The following is a 24405-nucleotide window of genomic DNA, read 5'->3' as shown; positions in this document are numbered from 1 at the left end:
TCCAAAAAAGCACTCCACTCGCTCAGAGAAGAGCGTTTTGGCACTTATGGAACACATTTAGTGTGATGTGCTTTATTGCTTGGCTCACACAACCATTGTTCAAAACAGCACTTTATTCGCTCTCAATTAAATTGTGAGCAAAGGATGATACGGCGCGTCATTGTGAACCAGCGGAAGGTGCCAGGAGGCTCATTCCAAGTGTGCCTGACGCAGCTTCTCATCCCGTTCTATCTGCAACAGTTTCGTGTGGCTGAGAAGCACTGCTGTGGAGTTACAGGTAAAATGAGAAAATGTGTTTCTCTCGCTGTGATAATGTATTTCAAGCAACGTATAGGCTTTGTGGTGAAAATTTTCTCCATATATGGCACCATGTGTGCCACGTCCAAAAAAGCACTCCACTCGCTCAGAGAAGAGCGTTTTGGCACTTATGGAACACATTTAGTGTGATGTGCTTTATTGCTTGGCTCACACAACCATTGTTCAAAACAGCACTTTATTCGATCTCAAATACATTGTGAGCAAAGGATGATACGGCGCGTCATTGTGAACCAGCGGAAGATGCCAGGAGGCTCATTCCAAGTGTGCCTGACGCAGCTTCTCATCCGGTTCTATCTGCAACAGTTTCGTGTGGCTGAGAACCACTGCTGTGGACTTACAGCTAAAATGAAAAAATGTGTTTCTCTCGCTGTGATAATGTATTTCAAGAAACCTATAGGCTTTGTGGTAAAAATTTTCTCCATATATGGCACATGTGTGCCACGTCAAAAAAAAGCACTCCACTTGCTCAAAGAAAAGCGTTTTGGCACTTATGGAACACATTTAGTGTGATGTGCTTTATTGCTTGGCTCACACAACCATTTTTTAAAAAAGCACTTTATTCGCTCTCAAATACATTGTGAGCAAAGGATGATATGGCGCGTCATTGTGAACCAGCGGAAGGTGCCAGGAGGCTCATTTCAAGTGTGCCTGACGCAGCTTCTCATCCCGTTCTATCTGCAACGGTTTCGTGTGGCTGAGAAGCACTGCTGTGGACTTACAGCTAAAATGAGAAAATGTGTTTCTCTCGCTGTGATAATATATTTCAAGCAACGTATAGGCTTTGTGGTAAAAATTTTCTCCATATATGGCACATGTGTGCCACGTCCAAAAAAGCACTCCACTCGCTCAGAGAAGAGCGTTTTGGCACTTATGGAACACATTTAGTGTGATGTGCTTTATTGCTTGGCTCACACAAACATTGTTCAAAACAGCACTTATTCGCTCTCAAATACATTGTGAGCAAAGGATGTCACGGCGCGTCATTGTGAACCAGCGGAAGGTGCCAGGAGGCTCATTCCAAGTGTGCCTGACGCAGCTTCTCATCCCGTTCTATCTACAACAGTTTCGTGTGGCTGAAAAGCATTGCTGTGGAGTTACAGCTAAAATGAGAAAATGTGTTTCTCTCGCTGTGATAATGTATTTCAAGCAACCTATAGGCTTTGTGGTAAAAATTTTCTCCATATATGGCACATGTGTGCCACGTCCAAAAAAGCACTCCACTCGCTCATGAAGTGGGTTTTGGCACTTATGGAACACATTTAGTGTGATGTGCTTTATTGCTTGGTTCACACAACCTATTGTTCAAAAAAGCACTTTATTCGCTCTCAAATACATTGTGAGCAAAGGATGATACGGCGCGTCATTGTGAACCAGCCGAAGGTGCCAGGAGGCTCATTCCAAGTGTGCCTGACGCAGCTTCTCATCCCGTTCTATCTGCAACAGTTTCGTGTGGCTGAGAACCACTGCTGTGGACTTACAGCTAAAATGAGAAAATGCGTTTCTCTCGCTGTGATAATGTATTTCAAGCAACCTATAGGCTTTGTGGTAAAAATTTTCTCCATATATGGCACATGTGTGCCATGTCCAAAAAAGCACTCCACTCGCACTCGCTCAGAGAAGACCGTTTTGAAACTTATGGAACACATTTAGTGTGATGTGCTTTATTGCTTGGCTCACACAACCATTGTTCAAAACAGCACTTTATTCGCTCTCAATTAAATTGTGAGCAAAGGATGATACGGCGCGTCATTGTGAACCAGCGGAAGGTGCCAGGAGGCTCATTCCAAGTGTGCCTGACGCAGCTTCTCATCCCGTTCTATCTGCAACAGTTTCGTGTGGCTGAGAAGCACTGCTGTGGAGTTACAGGTAAAATGAGAAAATGTGTTTCTCTCGCTGTGATAATGTATTTCAAGCAACGTATAGGCTTTGTGGTGAAAATTTTCTCCATATATGGCACCATGTGTGCCACGTCCAAAAAAGCACTCCACTCGCTCAGAGAAGAGCGTTTTGGCACTTATGGAACACATTTAGTGTGATGTGCTTTATTGCTTGGCTCACACAACCATTTTTTAAAAAAGCACTTTATTCGCTCTCAAATACATTGTGAGCAAAGGATGATATGGCGCGTCATTGTGAACCAGCGGAAGGTGCCAGGAGGCTCATTTCAAGTGTGCCTGACGCAGCTTCTCATCCCGTTCTATCTGCAACGGTTTCGTGTGGCTGAGAAGCACTGCTGTGGACTTACAGCTAAAATGAGAAAATGTGTTTCTCTCGCTGTGATAATATATTTCAAGCAACGTATAGGCTTTGTGGTAAAAATTTTCTCCATATATGGCACATGTGTGCCACGTCCAAAAAAGCACTCCACTCGCTCAGAGAAGAGCGTTTTGGCACTTATGGAACACATTTAGTGTGATGTGCTTTATTGCTTGGCTCACACAAACATTGTTCAAAACAGCACTTATTCGCTCTCAAATACATTGTGAGCAAAGGATGTCACGGCGCGTCATTGTGAACCAGCGGAAGGTGCCAGGAGGCTCATTCCAAGTGTGCCTGACGCAGCTTCTCATCCCGTTCTATCTACAACAGTTTCGTGTGGCTGAAAAGCATTGCTGTGGAGTTACAGCTAAAATGAGAAAATGTGTTTCTCTCGCTGTGATAATGTATTTCAAGCAACCTATAGGCTTTGTGGTAAAAATTTTCTCCATATATGGCACATGTGTGCCACGTCCAAAAAAGCACTCCACTCGCTCAGAGAAGAGCGTTTTGGCACTTATGGAACACATTTAGTGTGATGTGCTTTATTGCTTGGCTCACACAACCATGGTTCAAAACAGCACTTATTCGCTCTCAAATAAATTGTGAGCAAAGGATGTCACGGCGCGTCATTGTGAACCAGCGGAAGGTGCCAGGAGGCTCATTCCAAGTGTGGCTGACGCAGGTTCTCATCCCGTTCTATCTGCAACAGTTTCGTGTGGCTGAGAAGCACTGCTGTGGAGTTACAGCTAAAATGAGAAAATGTGTTTCTCTCGCTGTGATAATGTATTTCAAGCAACCTATAGGCTTTGTGGTAAAAATTTTCTCCATATATGGCACATGTGTGCCACGTCCAAAAAAGCACTCCACTCGCTCAGAGAAGAGCGTTTTGGCACTTATGGAACACATTTAGTGTGATGTGCTTTATTGCTTGGTTCACACAACCATTGTTCGAAAAAGCACTTTATTCGCTCTCAAATACATTGTGAGCAAAGGATGATATGGCGCGTCATTGTGAACCAGCGGAAGGTGCCAGGAGGCTCATTCCAAGTGTGCCTGACGCAGCTTCTCATCCCGTTCTATCTGCAACAGTTTCGTGTGGCTGAGAAGCACTGCTGTGGACTTACAGCTAAAATGAGAAAATGTGTTTCTCTCGCTGTGATAATATATTTCAAGCAACGTATAGGCTTTGTGGTAAAAATTTTCTCCATATATGGCACATGTGTGCCACGTCGAAAAAAGCACTCCACTCGCTCAGAGAAGAGCGTTTTGGCACTTATGGAACACATTTAGTGTGATGTGCTTTATTGCTTGGTTCACACAACCATTGTTCAAAAAAGCACTTTATTCGCTCTCAAATACATTGTGAGCAAAGGATGATACGGCGCGTCATTGTGAACCAGCGGAAGGTGCCAGGAGGCTCATTCCAAGTGTGCCTGACGCAGCTTCTCATCCGGTTCTATCTGCAACAGTTTCGTGTGGCTGAGAACCACTGCTGTGGAGTTACAGCTAAAATGAGAAAATGTGTTTCTCTCGCTGTGATAATGTATTTCAAGCAACCTATAGGCTTTGTGGTAAAATTTTTCTCCATATATGGCACATGTGTGCCACGTCCAAAAAAGCACTCCACTCGCTCAGAGAAGAGCGTTTTGGCACTTATGGAACACATTTAGTGTGATGTGCTTTATTGCTTGGCTCACACAACCATTGTTCAAAACAGCACTTATTCGCTCTCAAATACATTGTGAGCAAAGGATGTCACGGCGCGTCATTGTGAACCAGCGGAAGGTGCCACGAGGCTCATTCCAAGTGTGCCTGACGCAGCTTCTCATCCCGTTCTATCTACAACAGTTTCGTGTGGCTGAAAAGCATTGCTGTGGAGTTACAGCTAAAATGAGAAAATGTGTTTCTCTCGCTGTGATAATGTATTTCAAGCAACCTATAGGCTTTGTGGTAAAAATTTTCTCCATATATGGCACATGTGTGCCACGTCCAAAAAAGCACTCCACTCGCTCAGAGAAGAGCGTTTTGGCACTTATGGAACACATTTAGTGTGATGTGCTTTATTGCTTGGCTCACACAACCATTGTTCAAAACAGCACTTATTCGCTCTCAAATAATTGTGAGCAAAGGATGTCACGGCGCGTCATTGTGAACCAGCGGAAGGTGCCAGGAGGCTCCTTCCAAGTGTGCCTGACGCAGGTTCTCATCCCGTTCTATCTGCAACAGTTTCGTGTGGCTGAAAAGCACTGCTGTGGAGTTACAGGTAAAATGAGAAAATGTGTTTCTCTCGCTGTGATAATGTATTTCAAGCAACCTATAGGCTTTGTGGTAAAAATGTTCTCCATATATGGCACATGTGTGCCACGTCCATAAAAGGACTCAACTTGCTCAAAGAAAAGCGTTTTGGCACTTATGGAACACATTTAGTGTGATGTGCTTTATTGCTTGGCTCACACAACCATTGTTCAAAACAGCACTTTATTCGCTGTCAATTAAATTGTGCGCAAAGGATGATACGGCGCGTCATTGTGAACCAGCGGAAGGTGCCAGGAGGCTCATTCCAAGTGTGCCTGACGCAGCTTCTCATCCCGTTCTATCTGCAACAGTTTCGTGTGGCTGAGAAGCACTGCTGTGGAGTTACAGGTAAAATGAGAAAATGTGTTTCTCTCGCTGTGATAATGTATTTCAAGCAACGTATAGGCTTTGTGGTGAAAATTTTCTCCATATATGGCACCATGTGTGCCACGTCCAAAAAAGCACTCCACTCGCTCAGAGAAGAGCGTTTTGGCACTTATGGAACACATTTAGTGTGATGTGCTTTATTGCTTGGCTCACACAACCATTGTTCAAAAAAGCACTTTATTCGCTCTCAAATACATTGTGAGCAAAGGATGATACGGCGGGTCATTGTGAACCAGCGGAAGGTGCCAGGAGGCTCATTCCAAGTGTGCCTGACGCAGCCTCTCATCCGGTTCTATTTGCAACAGTTTCGTGTGGCTGAGAACCACTGCTGTGGAGTTACAGCTAAAATGAGAAAATGTGTTTCTCTCGCTGTGATAATGTATTTCAAGCAACCTATAGGCTTTGTGGTAAAATTTTTCTCCATATATGGCACATGTGTGCCACGTCCAAAAAAGCACTCCACTCGCTCAGAGAAGAGCGTTTTGGCACTTATGGAACACATTTAGTGTGATGTGCTTTATTGCTTGGCTCACACAACCATTGTTCAAAACAGCACTTTATTCGATCTCAAATACATTGTGAGCAAAGGATGATACGGCGCGTCATTGTGAACCAGCGGAAGATGCCAGGAGGCTCATTCCAAGTGTGCCTGACGCAGCTTCTCATCCGGTTCTATCTGCAACAGTTTCGTGTGGCTGAGAACCACTGCTGTGGACTTACAGCTAAAATGAAAAAATGTGTTTCTCTCGCTGTGATAATGTATTTCAAGAAACCTATAGGCTTTGTGGTAAAAATTTTCTCCATATATGGCACATGTGTGCCACGTCAAAAAAAAGCACTCCACTTGCTCAAAGAAAAGCGTTTTGGCACTTATGGAACACATTTAGTGTGATGTGCTTTATTGCTTGGCTCACACAACCATTTTTTAAAAAAGCACTTTATTCGCTCTCAAATACATTGTGAGCAAAGGATGATATGGCGCGTCATTGTGAACCAGCGGAAGGTGCCAGGAGGCTCATTTCAAGTGTGCCTGACGCAGCTTCTCATCCCGTTCTATCTGCAACGGTTTCGTGTGGCTGAGAAGCACTGCTGTGGACTTACAGCTAAAATGAGAAAATGTGTTTCTCTCGCTGTGATAATATATTTCAAGCAACGTATAGGCTTTGTGGTAAAAATTTTCTCCATATATGGCACATGTGTGCCACGTCCAAAAAAGCACTCCACTCGCTCAGAGAAGAGCGTTTTGGCACTTATGGAACACATTTAGTGTGATGTGCTTTATTGCTTGGCTCACACAAACATTGTTCAAAACAGCACTTATTCGCTCTCAAATACATTGTGAGCAAAGGATGTCACGGTGCGTCATTGTGAACCAGCGGAAGGTGCCAGGAGGCTCATTCCAAGTGTGCCTGACGCAGCTTCTCATCCCGTTCTATCTACAACAGTTTCGTGTGGCTGAAAAGCATTGCTGTGGAGTTACAGCTAAAATGAGAAAATGTGTTTCTCTCGCTGTGATAATGTATTTCAAGCAACCTATAGGCTTTGTGGTAAAAATTTTCTCCATATATGGCACATGTGTGCCACGTCCAAAAAAGCACTCCACTCGCTCAGAGAAGAGCGTTTTGGCACTTATGGAACACATTTAGTGTGATGTGCTTTATTGCTTGGCTCACACAACCATGGTTCAAAACAGCACTTATTCGCTCTCAAATAAATTGTGAGCAAAGGATGTCACGGCGCGTCATTGTGAACCAGCGGAAGGTGCCAGGAGGCTCATTCCAAGTGTGGCTGACGCAGGTTCTCATCCCGTTCTATCTGCAACAGTTTCGTGTGGCTGAGAAGCACTGCTGTGGAGTTACAGCTAAAATGAGAAAATGTGTTTCTCTCGCTGTGATAATGTATTTCAAGCAACCTATAGGCTTTGTGATAAAAAATTCTCCATATATGGCACCATGTGTGCCACGTCCAAAAAAGCACTCCACTCGCTCAGAGAAGAGCGTTTTGGCACTTATGGAACACATTTAGTGTGATGTGCTTTATTGCTTGGCTCACACAACCATTGTTCAAAAAAGCACTTTATTCGCTCTCAAATACATTGTGAGCAAAGGATGATACGGCGCGTCATTGTGAACCAGCGGAAGGTGCCAGGAGGCTCATTCCAAGTGTGCCTGACGCAGCTTCTCATCCCGTTCTATCTGCAACAGTTTCGTGTGGCTGAGAAGCACTGCTGTGGAGTTACAGGTAAAATGAGAAAATGTGTTTCTCTCGCTGTGATAATGTATTTCAAGCAACGTATAGGCTTTGTGGTGAAATTTTTCTCCATATATGGCACCATGTGTGCCACGTCCAAAAAAGCACTCCACTCGCTCAGAGAAGAGCGTTTTGGCACTTATGGAACACATTTAGTGTGATGTGCTTTATTGCTTGGCTCACACAACCATTGTTCAAAAAAGCACTTTATTCGCTCTCAAATACATTGTGAGCAAAGGATGATACGGCGGGTCATTGTGAACCAGCGGAAGGTGCCAGGAGGCTCATTCCAAATGTGCCTGACGCAGCTTCTCATCCCGTTCTATCTGCAACAGTTTCGTGTGGCTGAGAAGCACTGCTGTGGAGTTACAGCTAAAATGAGAAAATGTGTTTCTCTCGCTGTGATAATGTATTTCAAGCAACGTATAGGCTTTGTGGTAAAAATGTTCTCCATATATGGCACATGTGTGCCACGTCCATAAAAGGACTCAACTTGCTCAAAGAAAAGCGTTTTGGCACTTATGGAACACATTTAGTGTGATGTGCTTTATTGCTTGGCTCACACAACCATTGTTCAAAACAGCACTTTATTCGCTCTCAAATACATTGTGAGCAAAGGATGATACGGCGCGTCATTGTGAACCAGCGGAAGGTGCCAGGAGGCTCATTCCAAATGTGCCTGACGCAGCTTCTCATCCCGTTCTATCTGCAACAGTTTCGTGTGGCTGAGAAGCACTGCTGTGGAGTTACAGCTAAAATGAGAAAATGTGTTTCTCTCGCTGTGATAATGTATTTCAAGCAACCTATAGGCTTTGTGATAAAAAAATTCTCCATATATGGCACATGTGTGCCACGTCCAAAAAAGCACTCCACTTGCGCAGAGAAAAGCGTTTTGGCCCTTATGGAACACATTTAGTGTGATGTGCTTTATTGCTTGGCTCACACAACCATTGTTCAAAAAAGCACTTTATTCGCTCTCAAATACATTGTGAGCAAAGGATGATACGGCGCGTCATTGTGAACCAGCGGAAGGTGCCAGGAGGCTCATTCCAAGTGTGCCTGACGCAGCTTCTCATCCCGTTCTATCTGCAACAGTTTCGTGTGGCTGAGAAGCACTGCTGTGGACTTACAGCTAAAATGAGAAAATGTGTTTCTCTCGCTGTGATAATGTATTTCAAGCAACCTATAGGCTTTGTGGTAAAAAATTTCTCCATATATGGCACATGTGTGCCACGTCCAAAAAAGCACTCCACTCGCTCAGAGAAGAGCGTTTTGGCACTTATGGAACACATTTAGTGTGATGTGCTTTATTGCTTGGTTCACACAACCATTGTTCAAAAAAGCACTGTATTCGCTCTCAAATACATTGTGAGCAAAGGATGATACGGCGCGTCATTGTGAACCAGCGGAAGGTGCCAGGAGGCTCATTCCAAGTGTGCCTGACGCAGCTTCTCATCCGGTTCTATCTGCAACAGTTTCGTGTGGCTGAGAACCACTGCTGTGGAGTTACAGCTAAAATGAGAAAATGTGTTTCTCTCGCTGTGATAATGTATTTCAAGCAACCTATAGGCTTTGTGGTAAAATTTTTCTCCATATATGGCACATGTGTGCCACGTCCAAAAAAGCACTCCACTCGCTCAGAGAAGAGCGTTTTGGCACTTATGGAACACATTTAGTGTGATGTGCTTTATTGCTTGGTTCACACAACCATTGTTCAAAAAAGCACTTTATTCGCTCTCAAATACATTGTGAGCAAAGGATGATAGGGCGCGTCATTGTGAACCAGCGGAAGGTGCCAGGAGGCTCATTCCAAGTGTGCCTGACGCAGCTTCTCATCCCGTTCTATCTGCAACTGTTTCGTGTGGCTGAGAAGCACTGCTGTGGAGTTACAGGTAAAATGAGAAAATGTGTTTCTCTCGCTGTGATAATGTATTTCAAGCAACCTATAGCTTTTGTGGTAAAATTTTTCTCCATATATGGCACATGTGTGCCACGTCCAAAAAAGCACTCCACTCGCTCAGAGAAGAGCGTTTTGGCACTTATGGAACACATTTAGTGTGATGTGCTTTATTGCTTGGCTCACACAACCATTGTTCAAAACAGCACTTTATTCGCTCTCAAATACATTGTGAGCAAAGGATGTCACGGCGCGTCATTGTGAACCAGCGGAAGGTGCCAGGAGGCTCATTCCAAGTGTGCCTGACGCAGCTTCTCATCCCGTTCTATCTACAACAGTTTCGTGTGGCTGAAAAGCATTGCTGTGGAGTTACAGCTAAAATGAGAAAATGTGTTTCTCTCGCTGTGATAATGTATTTCAAGCAACCTATAGGCTTTGTGGTAAAAATTTTCTCCATATATGGCACATGTGTGCCACGTCCAAAAAAGCACTCCACTCGCTCAGAGAAGAGCGTTTTGGCACTTATGGAACACATTTAGTGTGATGTGCTTTATTGCTTGGCTCACACAACCATGGTTCAAAACAGCACTTATTCGCTCTCAAATAAATTGTGAGCAAAGGATGTCACGGCGCGTCATTGTGAACCAGCGGAAGGTGCCAGGAGGCTCATTCCAAGTGTGGCTGACGCAGGTTCTCATCCCGTTCTATCTGCAACAGTTTCGTGTGGCTGAGAAGCACTGCTGTGGAGTTACAGCTAAAATGAGAAAATGTGTTTCTCTCGCTGTGATAATGTATTTCAAGCAACCTATAGGCTTTGTGATAAAAAATTCTCCATATATGGCACATGTGTGCCACGTCCAAAAAAGCACTCCACTCGCTCATGAAGTGGGTTTTGGCACTTATGGAACACATTTAGTGTGATGTGCTTTATTGCTTGGTTCACACAACCTATTGTTCAAAAAAGCACTTTATTCGCTCTCAAATACATTGTGAGCAAAGGATGATACGGCGCGTCATTGTGAACCAGCCGAAGGTGCCAGGAGGCTCATTCCAAGTGTGCCTGACGCAGCTTCTCATCCCGTTCTATCTGCAACAGTTTCGTGTGGCTGAGAACCACTGCTGTGGACTTACAGCTAAAATGAGAAAATGCGTTTCTCTCGCTGTGATAATGTATTTCAAGCAACCTATAGGCTTTGTGGTAAAAATTTTCTCCATATATGGCACATGTGTGCCATGTCCAAAAAAGCACTCCACTCGCACTCGCTCAGAGAAGACCGTTTTGAAACTTATGGAACACATTTAGTGTGATGTGCTTTATTGCTTGGCTCACACAACCATTGTTCAAAACAGCACTTTATTCGCTCTCAATTAAATTGTGAGCAAAGGATGATACGGCGCGTCATTGTGAACCAGCGGAAGGTGCCAGGAGGCTCATTCCAAGTGTGCCTGACGCAGCTTCTCATCCCGTTCTATCTGCAACAGTTTCGTGTGGCTGAGAAGCACTGCTGTGGAGTTACAGGTAAAATGAGAAAATGTGTTTCTCTCGTTGTGATAATGTATTTCAACCAACCTATAGGCTTTGTGGTAAAAATGTTCTCCATATATGGCACATGTGTGCCACGTCCATAAAAGGACTCAACTTGCTCAAAGATAAGCGTTTTGGCCCTTATGGAACACATTTAGTGTGATGTGCTTTATTGCTTGGCTCACACAACCATTGTTCAAAACAGCACTTTATTCGCTCTCAATTAAATTGTGCGCAAAGGATGATACGGCGCGTCATTGTGAACCAGCGGAAGGTGCCAGGAGGCTCATTCCAAGTGTGCCTGACGCAGCTTCTCATCCGGTTCTATCTGCAACAGTTTCGTGTGGCTGAGAAGCACTGCTGTGGAGTTACAGGTAAAATGAGAAAATGTGTTTCTCTCGCTGTGATAATGTATTTCAAGCAACGTATAGGCTTTGTGGTGAAAATTTTCTCCATATATGGCACCATGTGTGCCACGTCCAAAAAAGCACTCCACTCGCTCAGAGAAGAGCGTTTTGGCACTTATGGAACACATTTAGTGTGATGTGCTTTATTGCTTGGCTCACACAACCATTGTTCAAAACAGCACTTTATTCGCTCTCAATTAAATTGTGAGCAAAGGATGATACGGCGCGTCATTGTGAACCAGCGGAAGGTGCCAGGAGGCTCATTCCAAGTGTGCCTGACGCAGCTTCTCATCCCGTTCTATCTACAACAGTTTCGTGTGGCTGAAAAGCATTGCTGTGGAGTTACAGCTAAAATGAGAAAATGTGTTTCTCTCGCTGTGATAATGTATTTCAAGCAACCTATAGGCTTTGTGATAAAAAATTCTCCATATATGGCACATGTGTGCCACGTCCAAAAAAGCACTCCACTCGCTCATGAAGAGCGTTTTGGCACTTATGGAACACATTTAGTGTGATGTGCTTTATTGCTTGGCTCACACAACCATTGTTCAAAACAGCACTTTATTCGATCTCAAATACATTGTGAGCAAAGGATGATACGGCGCGTCATTGTGAACCAGCGGAAGATGCCAGGAGGCTCATTCCAAGTGTGCCTGACGCAGCTTCTCATCCGGTTCTATCTGCAACAGTTTCGTGTGGCTGAGAAGCACTGCTGTGGACTTACAGCTAAAATGAGAAAATGTGTTTCTCTCGCTGTGATAATGTATTTCAAGAAACCTATAGGCTTTGTGGTAAAAATTTTCTCCATATATGGCACATGTGTGCCACGTCCAAAAAAGCACTCCACTTGCTCAAAGAAAAGCGTTTTGGCACTTATGGAACACATTTAGTGTGATGTGCTTTATTGCTTGGCTCACACAACCATTTTTTAAAAAAGCACTTTATTCGCTCTCAAATACATTGTGAGCAAAGGATGATATGGCGCGTCATTGTGAACCAGCGGAAGGTGCCAGGAGGCTCATTCCAAGTGTGCCTGACGCAGCTTCTCATCCCGTTCTATCTGCAACAGTTCCGTGTGGCTGAGAAGCACTGCTGTGGACTTACAGCTAAAATGAGAAAATGTGTTTCTCTCGCTGTGATAATGTATTTCAAGCAACCTATAGTTTTTGTGGTAAAAATGTTCTCCATATATGGCACATGTGTGCCACGTCCATAAAAGGACTCAACTTGCTCAAAGAAAAGCGTTTTGGCACTTATGGAACACATTTAGTGTGATGTGCTTTATTGCTTGGCTCACACAACCATTGTTCAAAACAGCACTTTATTCGCTCTCAATTAAAGTGTGCGCAAAGGATGATACGGCGCGTCATTGTGAACCAGCGGAAGGTGCCAGGAGGCTCATTCCAAATGTGCCTGACGCAGCTTCTCATCCCGTTCTATCTGCAACAGTTTCGTGTGGCTGAGAAGCACTGCTGTGGAGTTACAGGTAAAATGAGAAAATGTGTTTCTCTCGCTGTGATAATGTATTTCAAGCAACGTATAGGCTTTGTGGTGAAATTTTTCTCCATATATGGCACCATGTGTGCCACGTCCAAAAAAGCACTCCACTCGCTCAGAGAAGAGCGTTTTGGCACTTATGGAACACATTTAGTGTGATGTGCTTTATTGCTTGGCTCACACAACCATTGTTCAAAAAAGCACTTTATTCGCTCTCAAATACATTGTGAGCAAAGGATGATACGGCGCGTCATTGTGAACCAGCGGAAGGTGCCAGGAGGCTCATTCCAAGTGTGCCTGACGCAGCTTCTCATCCCGTTCTATCTGCAACAGTTTCGTGTGGCTGAGAAGCACTGCTGTGGAGTTACAGGTAAAATGAGAAAATGTGTTTCTCTCGCTGTGATAATGTATTTCAAGCAACGTATAGGCTTTGTGGTGAAATTTTTCTCCATATATGGCACCATGTGTGCCACGTCCAAAAAAGCACTCCACTCGCTCAGAGAAGAGCGTTTTGGCACTTATGGAACACATTTAGTGTGATGTGCTTTATTGCTTGGCTCACACAACCATTGTTCAAAAAAGCACTTTATTCGCTCTCAAATACATTGTGAGCAAAGGATGATACGGCGGGTCATTGTGAACCAGCGGAAGGTGCCAGGAGGCTCATTCCAAATGTGCCTGACGCAGCTTCTCATCCCGTTCTATCTGCAACAGTTTCGTGTGGCTGAGAAGCACTGCTGTGGAGTTACAGCTAAAATGAGAAAATGTGTTTCTCTCGCTGTGATAATGTATTTCAAGCAACGTATAGGCTTTGTGGTAAAAATGTTCTCCATATATGGCACATGTGTGCCACGTCCATAAAAGGACTCAACTTGCTCAAAGAAAAGCGTTTTGGCACTTATGGAACACATTTAGTGTGATGTGCTTTATTGCTTGGCTCACACAACCATTGTTCAAAACAGCACTTTATTCGATCTCAAATACATTGTGAGCAAAGGATGATACGGCGCGTCATTGTGAACCAGCGGAAGGTGCCAGGAGGCTCATTCCAAATGTGCCTGACGCAGCTTCTCATCCCGTTCTATCTGCAACAGTTTCGTGTGGCTGAGAAGCACTGCTGTGGAGTTACAGCTAAAATGAGAAAATGTGTTTCTCTCGCTGTGATAATGTATTTCAAGCAACCTATAGGCTTTGTGATAAAAAAATTCTCCATATATGGCACATGTGTGCCACGTCCAAAAAAGCACTCCACTTGCGCAGAGAAAAGCGTTTTGGCCCTTATGGAACACATTTAGTGTGATGTGCTTTATTGCTTGGCTCACACAACCATTGTTCAAAAAAGCACTTTATTCGCTCTCAAATACATTGTGAGCAAAGGATGATACGGCGGGTCATTGTGAACCAGCGGAAGGTGCCAGGAGGCTCATTCCAAGTGTGCCTGACGCAGCTTCTCATCCCGTTCTATCTGCAACAGTTCCGTGTGGCTGAGAAGCACTGCTGTGGACTTACAGCTAAAATGAGAAAATGTGTTTCTCTCGCTGTGATAATGTATTTCAAGCAACCTATAGGCTTTGTGGTAAAAATGTTCTCCATATATGGCACATGTGTGCCACGTCCAAAAAAGCACTCCACTTGCTCAAAGAAAAGCGTTTTGGCACTTATGGAACACATTTAGTGTGATGTGCTTTATTGCTTGGCTCACACAACCATTTTTTAAAAAAGCACTTTATTCGCTCTCAAATACATTGTGAGCAAAGGATGATATGGCGCGTCATTGTGAACCAGCGGAAGGTGCCAGGAGGCTCATTCCAAGTGTGCCTGACGCAGCTTCTCATTCCGTTCTATCTGCAACAGTTCCGTGTGGCTGAGAAGCACTGCTGTGGACTTACAGCTAAAATGAGAAAATGTGTTTCTCTCGCTGTGATAATGTATTTCAAGCAACCTATAGTTTTTGTGGTAAAAATGTTCTCCATATATGGCACATGTGTGCCACGTCCATAAAAGGACTCAACTTGCTCAAAGAAAAGCGTTTTGGCACTTATGGAACACATTTAGTGTGATGTGCTTTATTGCTTGGCTCACACAACCATTGTTCAAAACAGCACTTTATTCGCTCTCAATTAAAGTGTGCGCAAAGGATGATACGGCGCGTCATTGTGAACCAGCGGAAGGTGCCAGGAGGCTCATTCCAAATGTGCCTGACGCAGCTTCTCATCCCGTTCTATCTGCAACAGTTTCGTGTGGCTGAGAAGCACTGCTGTGGAGTTACAGGTAAAATGAGAAAATGTGTTTCTCTCGCTGTGATAATGTATTTCAAGCAACGTATAGGCTTTGTGGTGAAATTTTTCTCCATATATGGCACCATGTGTGCCACGTCCAAAAAAGCACTCCACTCGCTCAGAGAAGAGCGTTTTGGCACTTATGGAACACATTTAGTGTGATGTGCTTTATTGCTTGGCTCACACAACCATTGTTCAAAAAAGCACTTTATTCGCTCTCAAATACATTGTGAGCAAAGGATGATACGGCGCGTCATTGTGAACCAGCGGAAGGTGCCAGGAGGCTCATTCCAAGTGTGCCTGACGCAGCTTCTCATCCCGTTCTATCTGCAACAGTTTCGTGTGGCTGAGAAGCACTGCTGTGGAGTTACAGGTAAAATGAGAAAATGTGTTTCTCTCGCTGTGATAATGTATTTCAAGCAACGTATAGGCTTTGTGGTGAAATTTTTCTCCATATATGGCACCATGTGTGCCACGTCCAAAAAAGCACTCCACTCGCTCAGAGAAGAGCGTTTTGGCACTTATGGAACACATTTAGTGTGATGTGCTTTATTGCTTGGCTCACACAACCATTGTTCAAAAAAGCACTTTATTCGCTCTCAAATACATTGTGAGCAAAGGATGATACGGCGGGTCATTGTGAACCAGCGGAAGGTGCCAGGAGGCTCATTCCAAATGTGCCTGACGCAGCTTCTCATCCCGTTCTATCTGCAACAGTTTCGTGTGGCTGAGAAGCACTGCTGTGGAGTTACAGCTAAAATGAGAAAATGTGTTTCTCTCGCTGTGATAATGTATTTCAAGCAACGTATAGGCTTTGTGGTAAAAATGTTCTCCATATATGGCACATGTGTGCCACGTCCATAAAAGGACTCAACTTGCTCAAAGAAAAGCGTTTTGGCACTTATGGAACACATTTAGTGTGATGTGCTTTATTGCTTGGCTCACACAACCATTGTTCAAAACAGCACTTTATTCGATCTCAAATACATTGTGAGCAAAGGATGATACGGCGCGTCATTGTGAACCAGCGGAAGGTGCCAGGAGGCTCATTCCAAATGTGCCTGACGCAGCTTCTCATCCCGTTCTATCTGCAACAGTTTCGTGTGGCTGAGAAGCACTGCTGTGGAGTTACAGCTAAAATGAGAAAATGTGTTTCTCTCGCTGTGATAATGTATTTCAAGCAACCTATAGGCTTTGTGATAAAAAAATTCTCCATATATGGCACATGTGTGCCACGTCCAAAAAAGCACTCCACTTGCGCAGAGAAAAGCGTTTTGGCCCTTATGGAACACATTTAGTGTGATGTGCTTTATTGCTTGGCTCACACAACCATTGTTCAAAAAAGCACTTTATTCGCTCTCAAATACATTGTGAGCAAAGGATGATACGGCGGGTCATTGTGAACCAGCGGAAGGTGCCAGGAGGCTCATTCCAAGTGTGCCTGACGCAGCTTCTCATCCCGTTCTATCTGCAACAGTTCCGTGTGGCTGAGAAGCACTGCTGTGGACTTACAGCTAAAATGAGAAAATGTGTTTCTCTCGCTGTGATAATGTATTTCAAGCAACCTATAGGCTTTGTGGTAAAAATGTTCTCCATATATGGCACATGTGTGCCACGTCCAAAAAAGCACTCCACTTGCTCAAAGAAAAGCGTTTTGGCACTTATGGAACACATTTAGTGTGATGTGCTTTATTGCTTGGCTCACACAACCATTTTTTAAAAAAGCACTTTATTCGCTCTCAAATACATTGTGAGCAAAGGATGATATGGCGCGTCATTGTGAACCAGCGGAAGGTGCCAGGAGGCTCATTCCAAGTGTGCCTGACGCAGCTTCTCATTCCGTTCTATCTGCAACAGTTCCGTGTGGCTGAGAAGCACTGCTGTGGACTTACAGCTAAAATGAGAAAATGTGTTTCTCTCGCTGTGATAATGTATTTCAAGCAACCTATAGTTTTTGTGGTAAAAATGTTCTCCATATATGGCACATGTGTGCCACGTCCATAAAAGGACTCAACTTGCTCAAAGAAAAGCGTTTTGGCACTTATGGAACACATTTAGTGTGATGTGCTTTATTGCTTGGCTCACACAACCATTGTTCAAAACAGCACTTTATTCGCTCTCAATTAAAGTGTGCGCAAAGGATGATACGGCGCGTCATTGTGAACCAGCGGAAGGTGCCAGGAGGCTCATTCCAAATGTGCCTGACGCAGCTTCTCATCCCGTTCTATCTGCAACAGTTTCGTGTGGCTGAGAAGCACTGCTGTGGAGTTACAGGTAAAATGAGAAAATGTGTTTCTCTCGCTGTGATAATGTATTTCAAGCAACGTATAGGCTTTGTGGTGAAATTTTTCTCCATATATGGCACCATGTGTGCCACGTCCAAAAAAGCACTCCACTCGCTCAGAGAAGAGCGTTTTGGCACTTATGGAACACATTTAGTGTGATGTGCTTTATTGCTTGGCTCACACAACCATTGTTCAAAAAAGCACTTTATTCGCTCTCAAATACATTGTGAGCAAAGGATGATACGGCGCGTCATTGTGAACCAGCGGAAGGTGCCAGGAGGCTCATTCCAAGTGTGCCTGACGCAGCTTCTCATCCCGTTCTATCTGCAACAGTTTCGTGTGGCTGAGAAGCACTGCTGTGGAGTTACAGGTAAAATGAGAAAATGTGTTTCTCTCGCTGTGATAATGTATTTCAAGCAACGTATAGGCTTTGTGGTGAAATTTTTCTCCATATATGGCACCATGTGTGCCACGTCCAAAAAAGCACTCCACTCGCTCAGAGAAGAGCGTTTTGGCACTTATGGAACACATTTAGTGTGATGTGCTTTATTGCTTGGCTCACACAACCATTGTTCAAAAAAGCACTTTATTCGCTCTCAAATACATTGTGAGCAAAGGATGATACGGCGGGTCATTGTGAACCAGCGGAAGGTGCCAGGAGGCTCATTCCAAATGTGCCTGACGCAGCTTCTCATCCCGTTCTATCTGCAACAGTTTCGTGTGGCTGAGAAGCACTGCTGTGGAGTTACAGCTAAAATGAGAAAATGTGTTTCTCTCGCTGTGATAATGTATTTCAAGCAACGTATAGGCTTTGTGGTAAAAATGTTCTCCATATATGGCACATGTGTGCCACGTCCATAAAAGGACTCAACTTGCTCAAAGAAAAGCGTTTTGGCACTTATGGAACACATTTAGTGTGATGTGCTTTATTGCTTGGCTCACACAACCATTGTTCAAAACAGCACTTTATTCGATCTCAAATACATTGTGAGCAAAGGATGATACGGCGCGTCATTGTGAACCAGCGGAAGGTGCCAGGAGGCTCATTCCAAATGTGCCTGACGCAGCTTCTCATCCCGTTCTATCTGCAACAGTTTCGTGTGGCTGAGAAGCACTGCTGTGGAGTTACAGCTAAAATGAGAAAATGTGTTTCTCTCGCTGTGATAATGTATTTCAAGCAACCTATAGGCTTTGTGATAAAAAAATTCTCCATATATGGCACATGTGTGCCACGTCCAAAAAAGCACTCCACTTGCGCAGAGAAAAGCGTTTTGGCCCTTATGGAACACATTTAGTGTGATGTGCTTTATTGCTTGGCTCACACAACCATTGTTCAAAAAAGCACTTTATTCGCTCTCAAATACATTGTGAGCAAAGGATGATACGGCGGGTCATTGTGAACCAGCGGAAGGTGCCAGGAGGCTCATTCCAAGTGTGCCTGACGCAGCTTCTCATCCCGTTCTATCTGCAACAGTTCCGTGTGGCTGAGAAGCACTGCTGTGGACTTACAGCTAAAATGAGAAAATGTGTTTCTCTCGCTGTGATAATGTATTTCAAGCAACCTATAGGCTTTGTGGTAAAAATGTTCTCCATATATGGCACATGTGTGCCACGTCCAAAAAAGCACTCCACTTGCTCAAAGAAAAGCGTTTTGGCACTTATGGAACACATTTAGTGTGATGTGCTTTATTGCTTGGCTCACACAACCATTTTTTAAAAAAGCACTTTATTCGCTCTCAAATACATTGTGAGCAAAGGATGATATGGCGCGTCATTGTGAACCAGCGGAAGGTGCCAGGAGGCTCATTCCAAGTGTGCCTGACGCAGCTTCTCATTCCGTTCTATCTGCAACAGTTCCGTGTGGCTGAGAAGCACTGCTGTGGACTTACAGCTAAAATGAGAAAATGTGTTTCTCTCGCTGTGATAATGTATTTCAAGCAACCTATAGTTTTTGTGGTAAAAATGTTCTCCATATATGGCACATGTGTGCCACGTCCATAAAAGGACTCAACTTGCTCAAAGAAAAGCGTTTTGGCACTTATGGAACACATTTAGTGTGATGTGCTTTATTGCTTGGCTCACACAACCATTGTTCAAAACAGCACTTTATTCGCTCTCAATTAAAGTGTGCGCAAAGGATGATACGGCGCGTCATTGTGAACCAGCGGAAGGTGCCAGGAGGCTCATTCCAAATGTGCCTGACGCAGCTTCTCATCCCGTTCTATCTGCAACAGTTTCGTGTGGCTGAGAAGCACTGCTGTGGAGTTACAGGTAAAATGAGAAAATGTGTTTCTCTCGCTGTGATAATGTATTTCAAGCAACGTATAGGCTTTGTGGTGAAATTTTTCTCCATATATGGCACCATGTGTGCCACGTCCAAAAAAGCACTCCACTCGCTCAGAGAAGAGCGTTTTGGCACTTATGGAACACATTTAGTGTGATGTGCTTTATTGCTTGGCTCACACAACCATTGTTCAAAAAAGCACTTTATTCGCTCTCAAATACATTGTGAGCAAAGGATGATACGGCGCGTCATTGTGAACCAGCGGAAGGTGCCAGGAGGCTCATTCCAAGTGTGCCTGACGCAGCTTCTCATCCCGTTCTATCTGCAACAGTTTCGTGTGGCTGAGAAGCACTGCTGTGGAGTTACAGGTAAAATGAGAAAATGTGTTTCTCTCGCTGTGATAATGTATTTCAAGCAACGTATAGGCTTTGTGGTGAAATTTTTCTCCATATATGGCACCATGTGTGCCACGTCCAAAAAAGCACTCCACTCGCTCAGAGAAGAGCGTTTTGGCACTTATGGAACACATTTAGTGTGATGTGCTTTATTGCTTGGCTCACACAACCATTGTTCAAAAAAGCACTTTATTCGCTCTCAAATACATTGTGAGCAAAGGATGATACGGCGGGTCATTGTGAACCAGCGGAAGGTGCCAGGAGGCTCATTCCAAATGTGCCTGACGCAGCTTCTCATCCCGTTCTATCTGCAACAGTTTCGTGTGGCTGAGAAGCACTGCTGTGGAGTTACAGCTAAAATGAGAAAATGTGTTTCTCTCGCTGTGATAATGTATTTCAAGCAACGTATAGGCTTTGTGGTAAAAATGTTCTCCATATATGGCACATGTGTGCCACGTCCATAAAAGGACTCAACTTGCTCAAAGAAAAGCGTTTTGGCACTTATGGAACACATTTAGTGTGATGTGCTTTATTGCTTGGCTCACACAACCATTGTTCAAAACAGCACTTTATTCGATCTCAAATACATTGTGAGCAAAGGATGATACGGCGCGTCATTGTGAACCAGCGGAAGGTGCCAGGAGGCTCATTCCAAATGTGCCTGACGCAGCTTCTCATCCCGTTCTATCTGCAACAGTTTCGTGTGGCTGAGAAGCACTGCTGTGGAGTTACAGCTAAAATGAGAAAATGTGTTTCTCTCGCTGTGATAATGTATTTCAAGCAACCTATAGGCTTTGTGATAAAAAAATTCTCCATATATGGCACATGTGTGCCACGTCCAAAAAAGCACTCCACTTGCGCAGAGAAAAGCGTTTTGGCCCTTATGGAACACATTTAGTGTGATGTGCTTTATTGCTTGGCTCACACAACCATTGTTCAAAAAAGCACTTTATTCGCTCTCAAATACATTGTGAGCAAAGGATGATACGGCGGGTCATTGTGAACCAGCGGAAGGTGCCAGGAGGCTCATTCCAAGTGTGCCTGACGCAGCTTCTCATCCCGTTCTATCTGCAACAGTTCCGTGTGGCTGAGAAGCACTGCTGTGGACTTACAGCTAAAATGAGAAAATGTGTTTCTCTCGCTGTGATAATGTATTTCAAGCAACCTATAGGCTTTGTGGTAAAAATGTTCTCCATATATGGCACATGTGTGCCACGTCCAAAAAAGCACTCCACTTGCTCAAAGAAAAGCGTTTTGGCACTTATGGAACACATTTAGTGTGATGTGCTTTATTGCTTGGCTCACACAACCATTTTTTAAAAAAGCACTTTATTCGCTCTCAAATACATTGTGAGCAAAGGATGATATGGCGCGTCATTGTGAACCAGCGGAAGGTGCCAGGAGGCTCATTCCAAGTGTGCCTGACGCAGCTTCTCATTCCGTTCTATCTGCAACAGTTCCGTGTGGCTGAGAAGCACTGCTGTGGACTTACAGCTAAAATGAGAAAATGTGTTTCTCTCGCTGTGATAATGTATTTCAAGCAACCTATAGTTTTTGTGGTAAAAATGTTCTCCATATATGGCACATGTGTGCCACGTCCATAAAAGGACTCAACTTGCTCAAAGAAAAGCGTTTTGGCACTTATGGAACACATTTAGTGTGATGTGCTTTATTGCTTGGCTCACACAACCATTGTTCAAAACAGCACTTTATTCGCTCTCAATTAAAGTGTGCGCAAAGGATGATACGGCGCGTCATTGTGAACCAGCGGAAAGTGCCAGGAGGCTCATTCCAAATGTGCCTGACGCAGCTTCTCATCCCGTTCTATCTGCAACAGTTTCGTGTGGCTGAGAAGCACTGCTGTGGAGTTACAGGTAAAATGAGAAAATGTGTTTCTCTCGCTGTGATAATGTATTTCAAGCAACGTATAGGCTTTGTGGTGAAATTTTTCTCCATATATGGCACCATGTGTGCCACGTCCAAAAAAGCACTCCACTCGCTCAGAGAAGAGCGTTTTGGCACTTATGGAACACATTTAGTGTGATGTGCTTTATTGCTTGGCTCACACAACCATTGTTCAAAAAAGCACTTTATTCGCTCTCAAATACATTGTGAGCAAAGGATGATACGGCGCGTCATTGTGAACCAGCGGAAGGTGCCAGGAGGCTCATTCCAAGTGTGCCTGACGCAGCTTCTCATCCCGTTCTATCTGCAACAGTTTCGTGTGGCTGAGAAGCACTGCTGTGGAGTTACAGGTAAAATGAGAAAATGTGTTTCTCTCGCTGTGATAATGTATTTCAAGCAACGTATAGGCTTTGTGGTGAAATTTTTCTCCATATATGGCACCATGTGTGCCACGTCCAAAAAAGCACTCCACTCGCTCAGAGAAGAGCGTTTTGGCACTTATGGAACACATTTAGTGTGATGTGCTTTATTGCTTGGCTCACACAACCATTGTTCAAAAAAGCACTTTATTCGCTCTCAAATACATTGTGAGCAAAGGATGATACGGCGGGTCATTGTGAACCAGCGGAAGGTGCCAGGAGGCTCATTCAAAATGTGCCTGACGCAGCTTCTCATCCCGTTCTATCTGCAACAGTTTCGTGTGGCTGAGAAGCACTGCTGTGGAGTTACAGCTAAAATGAGAAAATGTGTTTCTCTCGCTGTGATAATGTATTTCAAGCAACGTATAGGCTTTGTGGTAAAAATGTTCTCCATATATGGCACATGTGTGCCACGTCCATAAAAGGACTCAACTTGCTCAAAGAAAAGCGTTTTGGCACTTATGGAACACATTTAGTGTGATGTGCTTTATTGCTTGGCTCACACAACCATTGTTCAAAACAGCACTTTATTCGCTCTCAAATACATTGTGAGCAAAGGATGATACGGCGCGTCATTGTGAACCAGCGGAAGGTGCCAGGAGGCTCATTCCAAATGTGCCTGACGCAGCTTCTCATCCCGTTCTATCTGAAACAGTTTCGTGTGGCTGAGAAGCACTGCTGTGGAGTTACAGCTAAAATGAGAAAATGTGTTTCTCTCGCTGTGATAATGTATTTCAAGCAACCTATAGGCTTTGTGATAAAAAAATTCTCCATATATGGCACATGTGTGCCACGTCCAAAAAAGCACTCCACTTGCGCAAGGAAAAGCGTTTTGGCCCTTATGGAACACATTTAGTGTGATGTGCTTTATTGCTTGGCTCACACAACCATTGTTCAAAAAAGCACTTTATTCGCTCTCAAATACATTGTGAGCAAAGGATGATACGGCGCGTCATTGTGAACCAGCGGAAGGTGCCAGGAGGCTCATTCCAAGTGTGCCTGACGCAGCTTCTCATCCCGTTCTATCTGCAACAGTTTCGTGTGGCTGAGAAGCACTGCTGTGGACTTACAGCTAAAATGAGAAAATGTGTTTCTCTCGCTGTGATAATGTATTTCAAGCAACCTATAGGCTTTGTGGTAAAAAATTTCTCCATATATGGCACATGTGTGCCACGTCCAAAAAAGCACTCCACTCGCTCAGAGAAGAGCGTTTTGGCACTTATGGAACACATTTAGTGTGATGTGCTTTATTGCTTGGTTCACACAACCATTGTTCAAAAAAGCACTGTATTCGCTCTCAAATACATTGTGAGCAAAGGATGATACGGCGCGTCATTGTGAACCAGCGGAAGGTGCCAGGAGGCTCATTCCAAGTGTGCCTGACGCAGCTTCTCATCCGGTTCTATCTGCAACAGTTTCGTGTGGCTGAGAAGCACTGCTGTGGAGTTACAGCTAAAATGAGAAAATGTGTTTCTCTCGCTGTGATAATGTATTTCAAGCAACGTATAGGCTTTGTGGTGAAATTTTTCTCCATATATGGCACCATGTGTGCCACGTCCAAAAAAGCACTCCACTCGCTCAGAGAAGAGCGTTTTGGCACTTATGGAACACATTTAGTGTGATGTGCTTTATTGCTTGGCTCACACAACCATTGTTCAAAAAAGCACTTTATTCGCTCTCAAATACATTGTGAGCAAAGGATGATACGGCGGGTCATTGTGAACCAGCGGAAGGTGCCAGGAGGCTCATTCCAAATGTGCCTGACGCAGCTTCTCATCCCGTTCTATCTGCAACAGTTTCGTGTGGCTGAGAAGCACTGCTGTGGAGTTACAGCTAAAATGAGAAAATGTGTTTCTCTCGCTGTGATAATGTATTTCAAGCAACGTATAGGCTTTGTGGTAAAAATGTTCTCCATATATGGCACATGTGTGCCACGTCCATAAAAGGACTCAACTTGCTCAAAGAAAAGCGTTTTGGCACTTATGGAACACATTTAGTGTGAT

The sequence above is a fragment of the Doryrhamphus excisus genome, chromosome 14, assembly GCF_030265055.1.
Source record: "Doryrhamphus excisus isolate RoL2022-K1 chromosome 14, RoL_Dexc_1.0, whole genome shotgun sequence".
In the NCBI taxonomy this organism is placed as follows: domain Eukaryota; kingdom Metazoa; phylum Chordata; class Actinopteri; order Syngnathiformes; family Syngnathidae; genus Doryrhamphus; species Doryrhamphus excisus.
The sequence above is the reverse complement of the archived record's forward strand: the minus strand, read 5'-3'. Positions refer to the sequence as shown.